The following is an 11413-nucleotide window of genomic DNA, read 5'->3' as shown; positions in this document are numbered from 1 at the left end:
AAGACATGGATTTGTCTATGTGGGTCTTAGATATGTCCTTAACATATACCATGACCAAGAAAATTGAATATGTATTTTAACAATTAGAGTGTACAGATTCATCAAAACATGATTTATCAGTTTGAGGTCATAAATTTTCAAGAATGTCCATCACCAGAGTTAATCTTTGTCTATATAGGTTGAACATCCATTATCTGAAATACTGGAGCCCAGAATTGTTTCAGATATCAGATTTTTTGTTTTCTGTGGATTTTGAAACATTTGCATATACATAATGAGATAATTTGGGCATACAACCCAAGTATAAACACAAGATACTATAGGGGTATCTCTACTCCACAGAGCCTGTGCACATGCCATTTTATTGCTCTTTGCAGGAGTGCTTGAGTGGGGGAATCTGGGCACGCATGGAAAAGATACATCACAGCCGAAAGGGGCTGGGAAGTTCTCGTTTTTCCCCGCTGGGGATGCTGAACAGTGTATCATGTACCTGTGTTTTGGCTGCGACCTGTCACATTAGATTAGGTGTGGAATTTTCCACTTGTGCCATCATGATAGCGCTCAAACAGTTTCGAATTTTGTAGAATTTTGATCGTTGGATTTTTGGATTAGGGGTGCTTAACCTGTATTTCATTAAGACTCTTGGCATTATTGTTTCTTTAACCTGGTGAATAATTCACTTAACTTGAGAGAAAACATTTATTGAAGAAATATCCTCTAAGCCCTGTAGACATATTTTCTGAATTATAAGCAAAAGATTTAAACCTTAGGACACCATAGCATTCTTTATCTCTTACCCACCCCTACTCCCACACCCAGCTTTCGCCTAAATTCAAACGTAGCTCAGTTCCTCTTCACCCTTAGACCCCTCTCTCCTCATTGTCTCTACCTAAATGAAAACGTATGTGAAGTTTTTACAATTGTGGAGTGAAGGATTCTCTATACTATGTTCTTCCTAACTTTCTAAGATGGCCTGTGCCTCCCCTTGGTGTGAGTTCTCTCTTGCTCCAATGAGTAACAAACCCAAGTTGTTCAACTACAAGTGTGTTCCTGATGGTCTTCATCTGAAAGACATTGATACATGTTACTCTTTTGTCTCTAAGCACGACCAAAAGATCAAAAACTATAAATAAAAAATAAAGTGTTTCTATGTCAGCCACAAACTCACAGATATACAAATGCATGCCTATGACCAAAATCAGACATGTAAATAATTGACAGACAAAAGAGTAACATGTATCAATGTCTTTCAGATGAAGACCACCAGAAACACACTTGTAGTTGAACAACTTGGGTTTGTTATTCATTGGAGCAAGAGAGAACTCACACCAAGGGGAGGCACGGGCCATCTTAGAAAGTTAGGAAGAACATAATATAGAATTTTGGCCTTGGTCAGATGATTTTGGGGAGAGCTAAGGAGGCAGGGGTTCACTCTAGATTGGGTGTTGTCCAGATTCGGGAGCAATTCCATGACTGAATGTCTCAATAAATCTTCCTTGTAGTAAGGATAAAGCATAACTGGTACAGAAATAGCCATCACTCCTATTAGCCAGCATGGGAGATGCTTGGATTTTGTGAGTTGCACTGAGTCTTAATTTTGCATGTGCTTAGTAAGATAAGGAGTGTCAGAAAAATGGAGCAAACATTGGAGGGAGAAATGGGATTAGGTGGTGGATCTTTATGTTAGAATTCTTTTTGATTTATTTTAATTGTATTTGTTTTAATGGGCGATATCACTGCCTGCTTGAATGAGCCAGTAGAGATGAGTTGATGATGCAGGAGAGGGTGGGTCCAATCCTGCGCCCCATTCGGGACAGTTCTTGCCTGAGTCCTTCTGTTTTCTGAGTGAAAAAAGAAATAAGCTCATCTAAGAGTGAGGGGTGGAAAAGGATTGAAGAGGCATGAGGAGGGAGGAGAAAGTGAGAAATAGCGCCCCCTCCAGGAGGTGAGAGACTGAACTGACTGGGAAATGACCTCCAGGGAGTGCAGGACTGGGCCATGGGGGTCTGTGCTCAACTCAGAGACAGAGAGAGCGAGAGTGAGAGAGAGGAAGAAAGAGAATGATCCAGCACTCGGGCAGCAGTAGGAAAATATATAACAGACTAGACCAAAATGCAACAAAATCTCTGGTGTGAGGATTAGGGGTTATTTTTAATTTTTCATTTATCCTTGTCAGCATTTTATAATTTTCTACAGTGAATAGATATCATAGCATATATATTATGCATTATACATATGCATAAGCATTATAATCAGGGAAAAAGCTTTGTTTAAAAATTTAGAAGGGAGGGCAGATGAGTGCAAAGTCAGGAGCTCAGAGCAAAGAGCTGGAAGCGCAGGCCCCATGTCTGGGCTCTGAGGTGGTGAACTTCAGCCTTTCTCCACTTCTCTGTGGAGCCCAAGTGGCATCTTTCTCTTCCTCATGGTGTGTGGTCATTTATTATTATCTTGTCAGCAATTTGACGATTTTAAGAAGATACAGAATTTTTAGCTTTTTTCCAATGGGAGGATGTGTCCATATAATCTAGCCCACCTTTTCCAGAAATGGAAATTTTGAGGCAAAATGATTCAATGAGAAGATCATCGGTCCTAGAATAGAGGATCAGAATCTGAACCTTAACAGATGACCTGGATACAATGTCCAAAATGTCACAAGTGGCTGGGCACGGTGGCCACGCCTGCACTCCCAACACTTTAGGAGGCTGAGGTGGGGGGATTGCTTGAGGCCAGGAGTTTGGGACTAACCTAGGCAACATAGTGAGACCCTCCCCGTCTCTGAAAATAATTTAAAAAGAAAAGAATTTCACAAGTGTAAGGGTTTTTAATGTAATTTATTTTTGAAAATATTAATCATATGCACACAAGATAATTCAAAAGATACTCAAGAATGTACACAGATAAGTGGGTCACATTGCTCCCCCACCCCCACCCCATCAGTTTTCCCTCAGGTCTCCTACCTAGAAACTATGACAGTTACAATTTGTCATTTCTCTTCCCAGAAAAATATATCTATGTATTAATGTGTGTTGCTATGTCAGTAAAGGCTACAGACTGAGAGAAAATATTTGCAAATCATTTATCTGATAAAGGGCTTGTATCTAGAATAAACAAAGAAGCCTTAATTAAAGCTGGACAATAAGGAAACAATTAACCCAATTTAAAAACGGGCAAATGTCTGAACAGGCAATTTATCACAGAAGACATACAGATGGCAAGGAAGCACAAGAGGAGATGCCCAACGTCACTTACCATTAGGGAAATGCAAATGAAAACAATGATATACCACTACACATCTATTAGAATGACTATAATGAAAAAGAAACTGGTTATACCAAGCGCTGCTGAGACTGTGGAGCAGCATCAACCCTCATTCGTTGCTGGTACCAACGCATAACTGCACAGCCACCACAGTAGATATTTGGCAGTTCCCTGTAAAGCCAAACCTAGGCTCACCAAATAACCCAGTGATCACACTCCTTGGTATTTACTCAACTAGTATGAAAACTTGTGTTTGCACAGAAACCTGTACACAAATGTTGATGCCAGAACACCCCTCGCTGTGGGCTGCACATAGTGACTTCCTTCCAAAGACCACAGTATGAAAAGGGACACAGACAAAAAGGAACTTCACGGACAGAACTCTGGGAAACTCTCCTTGGTCAAGTGGTGAAGGTTAACATCGTCAGTGATGAATCAAGGTGATATCATGCACCCTTGGTACGTTGTATTTATAATGGCACTTCACCTCTTGGCCTTCTTCCCAACAACCCGTGGTCCCAGTTAACTAAACTCAAATTGAGGGGTGTTCTATTGCACAATATGGCTAAGCAGGACTCCTCAAAATTATCAGGGTCATTTGCTATGATTTGAATTTGTCATCTTCAAAACTCATGTCCAAATTTGATCCCCAATGTAGGAGTGTTGTGAGGTGGGGCCTGCTGGGAGGTGTTGGGTTATAAGGGCAGATCCCTCATGAATAGGTGAATGCCCTGCTGTGACAGAGAATGAGTTCTTGCTCTGCTGGGACTGGATTAGTTACCACAGAGTAGGTTGTTATAAAACCAGTTTGGAGGCCGGGCGAGGTAGCTCACACCTATAATCCTAGCACTCTGGGAGGCCGAGGCAGGTGGATCGTTTGGGCCGAGGCAGGTAGATTGTTTGAGCTCAGGCGTTCGAGGCCAGCCTGAGCAAGAGCGAGACCTCATCTCTACTAAAAATAGAAAGAAATTATTTGGACAGCTAAAAAAAATATATATATATATATATATATATATTAGCCAGGCGTGGTGGCACATGCCTGTGGTCCCAGCTACTTGGGAGGCTGAGGCAGGAGGATCGCTTGAGCCCAGGAGTTGGAGGTTGCTGTGAGCTAGGCTGACGCCACGGCACTCTAGCCTGGGTAACAGAGTGAGACTCTGTCTCAAAAAAAAAAAAGCAGTTTGGCATCCTAGACACTCTCTTGCCTCCTGCCTCACCATGTGTCGCTCTTCCTCTTCTCTGCCATGTTTCCACCCTGACTCGGCCCTCACCAGAAGCTGGCCAGATGAGCACTGTGCTCTTGAACTTCCCAGCTTGTGAAATCATGAACAAAATGAACTTTTTCTTTTTAATAAATCACCCAGTCTCAGCTATTCTGTTATAGCAACACCAAACAGACTAAGACAGTCATCAAAAACAAGCAAAGTCAAGCCAGAGGAGCCTTAAGGAGACATGATTGGAACTAAGTACAATGTGATATCCTGGATGAAATCCTGGGACAGAAAAAGGACATTAGCAGAAACAAATAAAATCCAAACAAAGCAAGGAGTTCGGTGATGATGTGTCAATATTGCTTCATTAGCTGTGACAAATGCATAATGGTAATGTGAGATGTCAACAATAGAGGAATCGAGTGTGGGACATATGGGAGCTACTTCCCACATAAAAAAGTAAGCTTTGTAACTTTTGTGTGCTCTTATAGTACTCTAAAATAAGAAATGTTCATTTTAAAAAACAGCCTGCAGAAAAGGAACAGAGAGTTGAAGAAAAAATTATTTACTTCTTAGCTTTCCCAGGTTTTGCCATCAAGGAGCTGAAAAGGGTTGTGGGGAAAAGAAACGGAAACCTCAGAGACAGAGCAGGGCTCCGGAGCTCTCCCCTCTCTGACTGCTGTGGAGGTAAGGGTCGCTTAGAAATGATCTTAACTCCTCCACTGACGCCGGCTTCCAGTCAGCCACCTCCGCCCAGCTCAGACCAGGACATCCCAACCCTCTGCAGGCTGCGCCATTTGCAGCCGAGAGCAGGGAGGTGGCGCCCCCGTGTGGCCACAGGGCTGAGGACGGGGGCCTGAGCTCCCTCTTCCCTTCATTAGGGACCTCCCCAGGGTCTTCCTGGGCCCCCAGAAGTCAGTCAGGGTTCTGCACACAAGGGAAGTGTCTTAGCCTCTGCGGGCTGCTATAACAAAAGTTATCACAGACTAGGAAACACTACCTTAGCCAGGCGAGGAAGGTTAACGTCATCATTTGGTAAATCAAGTAATATACTCTTGGCATATTGTATTGCGAATATTGCATTCCATCCCTGTGATATTATTCCCCCAAACCCACAGCCCCAGTCAACCAAACTAAAATCAAGGGACATTCTACAACAGGCCTGGCCAGAACTGCTCAAAAAATGTCAAGATCATTAAAACCAAGGAAAGTGTGAGAAACTGTTACAGACCAGAGCAGGCCAAGGACACACGACTGAGATTAAATGTCAAGTGACATCCTGGATGGGATCCTGAAACAGAGAAAGGACGATAAGAAAAAGTAACAAAATCCAAAGTAGGGAGTTGGTAACGTATCAATATCGAGCTGTGATGAACGTATGGTAATAAATTAACACCTTAATCACAGAAGAAACTGTGCTATATTCGAGAACTGCTCACTGCCTGTGCAACTTTTCTGTAAATCGAAAAGTACTCTGAAGCTCAAAAGATTACTTTTACAAACAGCCCTCAAAAGGATTAGGGAGTGGCAGTAAAATGATCTGCTTTTCATTTTTCCAGGGTGTTGTCGGCAAGGGGCTGGAGGGAGGGGCTGTGGGGAGAAGAGACGGAAACCTCAGAGACAGGGCAGGATTCCTGCTTGCGGCTCTCTCCTCTGGCTCGGAAATCAGCCTCCCCGTCACTGACGCCCAGCCTGCACGCCGCCATCCCTCCACGGTGTGGACCCCGGCCCAGTCCTTTCCCGCTGCGCAGCCGGCGTCCCCTGTGGCCACTGGGCTGGGAACACCAGAGCTGAGCTCCCCACGTCCTCCTCACGTGGGGACCTCCCCAGGGTCACCTTTGGCTGGACAGGGCTCTGTTCACAAGGAGCACCTTCATCACGTGTCAGGTTCGGAAAGTGTTCCCCAAGTTCCCGCTGACATAGATGTGTCCTCTCCGCTGAGTGACCCTGGACTCTGACCTCAGGGCAGGGAGAGGCCTCCAGGCCACACAGCTGGTTCCCAGGTCGGGGGTGGGCCCCGCAAACATCCTGTTACTTGTGGTCTAATAAACCTATTCACCCAAATGCCCTATTCACCGCATAATTCTTTGCTGATCCTCAGGATGTGAGGGTCAAATCAAATCTGCAAACCATGACCTGGGGGCGGGCTTTCCAGTTTCGTAAATAAAGCGACTTGGCACAGGGCTGGGATTAGGGTGGGCAAGTCAGGCAAGCACAATCATTGGGTCAGGTGGTGTCTTTGTTGGAAATCAGGTTCTGTTTGTTCATGTGTAATGGAAAGCCTGTTTGCCACTCCCACCTCTAGCCTGTTTCCACGTGGGTCTGAAGATGGAGACGATCTACAACGACTGCTTCCCTCTCCTGCCTCGGGCGCGGGAGCTTCTCGCCACCTTTTCTACCCACCCGCTGCCTCAGTGGCCCCAGCTCGCAGACATGGCCTGCAAGGGGCAGAGCACTGTGCCAGGTGCCTTGGGACCGCTAAGACATTTAAAAGCTGCACCTCCCAGCCATCCAGTGCTTTTCTGTGGAGCCAAGACACCCGTGTGGACATGCGGAAGCAGAGGGTCTGGTTTCAAGCCCTGGGACAGCGGGCAAGGCTCGACATCTCTCGCCTGTTTCCTCGCCTGCAAAAAGAATAGCCATTCCTGCGTTCCAGGGTGGTCGTGAGGGTTTGATGGAGGCTATGCTTATTTGCAAAACCATTTGTAAATTATAAAACCCTATGCTGATGTTTATAGTTTACATAAAAAACGATCATAATACAAAATGGAATGTGGTAAGTGCTAATTAAGTGAAAAGAAAATAAGTGGTGTGGTTTCAGCCAAGCTGATCAAAAGGAGAAAAAAAATCACTGAGAAAGGTTGAACGGGTTTGGGTAAGCGGCCGGGACTAACCAGTAGGACTTTACCGGGACGTGGTCCTCTTGATGCCCGCGCACCATTTGCGTCTCGCCGCGTTCCTCCTTCGCCTTTGCTGTTCAAAGGTGCCGAGCGCCTCCACGGCTCATTTCGGGGGTCTGTGAAGGCCAGTTCTTTTCCTTTAAGCTCTAGGTAACGGTTTTTGCTGGTTGTGTGTGTTTTAGTTGTAGGTAATTTCGTCCTCATTTTTCCAAGAGTAAACTAAGACTGGGGACAAGAGAAAATCCTGGCGCTGGGTGGGGCTGGCGGTTACCAGTCGGGGGGAGGGGCGAGCCGGTGGGCGTGGCGGGGCTTCCCGGGATTACCCTTAGGGTGGGCTCTCCTGACCTTGGCGAGCCCACCGCCTCGGCTGGGGCAGGGTACGCGGCGGGAGGGAGAGGAAGCGGGTGCGGGGCGGGGTCGCCGGCGCCCGGGGACGGCGTGCGCCCGGCAGGAGCGCTCAAGCTGCTGGTCCCCGAGGAGCTCGGCGCCCTTGGCTGCGTCTGGGTCCTCGAAAGGCGTCAGGTGCGTAGCGCGGCGGTGGAGGCCGGGGAGGGTGTCCGTGCTCCGCCGCCCCTTCCGCAGCTAGGCGAGCACCGCGTCCCTAAACTTGAAGGCGCTTCCAACCTCTGCGGTGCCTCTGGGAAACCTGGGCTAGTCTGGGTCGTGGCTGGGTGTCCTGCCCACTCCGGGCACGCTGGGGACTCGGCGCCAAGGAGGGGCTCCTGGCACACGTTGAGAGTCGGGACAGACGGGCATCGGGCATGCCGTCCCAGCCAGCGGGACCACTTCTGAGCACAGGGACCCACGCAGTGGGTGTGAGTAGGTGGCCGCTGTGCCACGCAGTGGGAGCCAGACAGTCGTGGTTCCTGCCCCGCGGGAAGTGTTCAGGCAGGGGTGCGGGGGCTGGGCGCGCCTGGACAGCAAGCGCGGAGAGTCGCGCGGGCGGCGCCACCGGGGGCCGCTATCCGGGCGCAGGGGCCGAGCAATGGCTGCAAAGGGTTCTTGAAGGCCTCAGCAGAGACCCAAAGGGTTGGGGACGTCGAAGGAAGACCCCACAAGGCCTTGCGGGTGTGTTGGGGATTTCGGTCGTTCTCAGAATTGCTGTGGGAAACCATTGAAGGTTTTGTGGGTAGAGAGAGATTGGGGGCACTCAAAGCACTGGAAGATGGCGACACATCCCGCAGCGGATTTACATTCTAGAAGGGCGGGACAGGCCCGGTCCAGATAACCCCGTAGGCGACCTCCAGCCCCTAACAGCCACAAGAGTCTGGTGACTTTACCCAGCCTCCTCCCACCCTCCAGCCTGGTTGCGCTCTGGGACCTTGTGGGTGAAGAAATCACTATGGGAGGTAAATGGGGGGAAGGGGGTTGCTGCAGGGGAGGGGGGGTGCTGCAGGGGAGGGGGGTGCTGCAGGGGAGGGGGGGTGCTGCAGGGGAGGGGGTTGCTGCAGGGGAGGGTTAGCTGCAGCCGCCCGAGATTCAGTCCCCACACGGGTTGGAATCTGCACCAAAGGCCTCTTCCTACCACGTCCAGCTAATGCCACTTGGAGGACTAGGGACTGCAGTGGTTTCCCTGCGGCAACACTGGAAGGCCCGGTCCTTGAGGGACTGTTGCTGAGGCTGTTTTAAGTGTGGTTGGCTGGAAAGCAGAGGAATTGTGCTAGATGTGCATACCTTTCAAAGTGAATGTGAATGATCTTGAAAGAAAGAAACGAAAGGGCAGGAAGAAAGGAAAGGGAAGGAAGGAGACAGTAGAGAAAGAGAAAGGAAGGAAGGAAATCAAATTCCTACCCCAGGAATGCAGTTTTCATGACAACTTTTTGGGGATTCGATTAACTCTATTCTTCAAATGCCTTTTTTTACTAACTAGTATTTTCAATTCCATGACCGTTCCTGAAAAGTGAAAGAAAAAAAGTTAACAAGTTTTTATGTCTTTCTTTCTATCTTGAGGGAGGGGAGATGTGGGTGAGTGGCCATCCCGCAGGAAAAGATGGGAGTCCAGCCATGTTTGCGTCAGAGCAGGAGATTTCCAAGGGTGAGCAGGGAACTCCAGCCCTGTGCTCACTCTGAGCCCTGAATAAGAGATCGCTGTTAGGTTCTTTATCAGGCTCCGTCTACATAGTACCCCCCCCCCCTTATCCACGGAGCATTTGTTCCAAGACACCCCAGTGGATGCCTGAAACCACAGCTAGTACTGAACCCTGTATAAATTGTTTTTCTTATACACACCTATAGGAAAGTTTAACTTATAAATTAGGCACAGTAAGAGATTAACAACAACTAATAATAAAATAGAACAATTATGGCAATATGCTGTAATAAATGTTATGTGAATGTGGTATCTCAGAGTATCTTATTGTAGATCTTAGCAACCTCAGCTTGTGATTTTTTTTCCCCTTAAGTCAAGAACTTCTGCCTTTTCACTTAAAGGAGGTGCTGGGCTTCTCTTGACATCTCTGAATTGCCGGCATCACCACTCTTGCTCTTCGAGGCCATTATTAAGTAAACTAAGGGGTACTTGGATACAAGCACTGTGATACCAGGACAGTTGGCCTTTTAGCGGAGATGCTGGAGATGGCTGTCTACAGCCAGGATGTGCTGGACAGGGGATGATGGGATGGTTCGTATCCGTGTGCTAGAGTGGGAAGGCGAGAGATTTCATCACACTACTCAGAGCAGCACACACTTTAAAGCTTAGGGATTGTTTATTTCTGGAAATTTTTGTTTAATATTTTTGAACCGTGGTTGACCATGGGTGACTGAAACCACAGAAAAGGAAACTACAGATAAGGGGTGACTACTGTATATATTAAAAATAGAGGTCACAGAATTTGGGGGGGGTTCCTTGGCGCTGGAAGGGATCTTCAAGAGTGTCTGCTTTATTCTCATGTGTCTGATGAGACCAGGTCAGAGATAATGAAGAGACTCACTCAAGGTGGTTTGTGACAGGTCCAGGGCCGGTCACAGCAGCCACATGATTTTCAGTGGTACTGAGCCAAGGGTTTAAGCACTGACTCTCCTGTGGATCAAGAGTGTCCTTGGACAGGCTACTTGGCATCTCTGCACTTTGGGTCGTTAAGATGGGACCAGTTATTACTACTCCTGGGCAGTGCTGAGAGGATTTCATGGCACAGAGCAGGGGTTTACTAACTCCTGGCATTCCCTGACCAAATTAGGAAGGTGTTTCGTATTCTCCTTGCTGATATGTTTTGTTTCTCTCTGACCTCAGGTTTCTAGGAGCAGGGTGGAACGAGACACCTCCTACTCCCCAGCCTGGCGTTGCTGGACAGTGGCAGCCGGGCCAAGGGTGAACAGGGCCCTCAACTCTGTGGCCCAGGACTTCAGGGAACCAAAGGTGTCCTCAATCTCGGAAGAGGGGAATCTTGACAGCACAACAAAAAAGGAAGACTGCCCCTTGGAGCAGATACATTTGTCACAGGAAGCTACATCAAACCCTGGGGCCCAGGCGGGGCGCCCCCCTCTGCTCGGTTCCTGGGAGGTGGACAGCCCCAGGAAGGAGACCAGCCAGCCCTGGGGGCCAGGCCGGGAGTGGGTAAAGGAAGAAGGAGGCACCAGGGAAGAGAAAGTGTTTGAGCAGCTGAAGCTGATGGAACCCGTGCAGAAGACATTCCCATGGGGGGGCGAGGTGGCAGCTGCCCTGCAGGACGCCATGAAGCGAGAGTGCTGGTGGGCAGCGTGGCTGCAGGTGAGGGACCAAGCTAGAGACAGGGGCAGACCTGGACTCCAGGAGCGCTTTCATGCACGCCCCTGCCTGCAGGTCAGAGGAGATCTCAGGTTGTTCCAGGCTGAACGACACCCAGGAAAAGGAGCTGCAAGACCTTTTTCCGTCTCCCATGCCACCCCGCTCTTTATATTTATATTCTGTGTATCTCCTCCCCGCCGCCCCTGTCTTTCTGCCTTTCTCTTCACTCTTTCCTTTCCATACTTCACAGTTGCTGGCTTTTTGTCTGTCTTTTCATATTTCTCTCTTGCTTCCGTGGTTTTATCGTTTTCTTAGGTTCAGTTCTCTGAACCTTGCGATAG

This window comes from Eulemur rufifrons, chromosome 15 (assembly GCF_041146395.1).
Source record: "Eulemur rufifrons isolate Redbay chromosome 15, OSU_ERuf_1, whole genome shotgun sequence".
Lineage (NCBI taxonomy): Eukaryota > Metazoa > Chordata > Mammalia > Primates > Lemuridae > Eulemur > Eulemur rufifrons.
Note: the sequence above shows the minus strand (reverse complement) of the source record.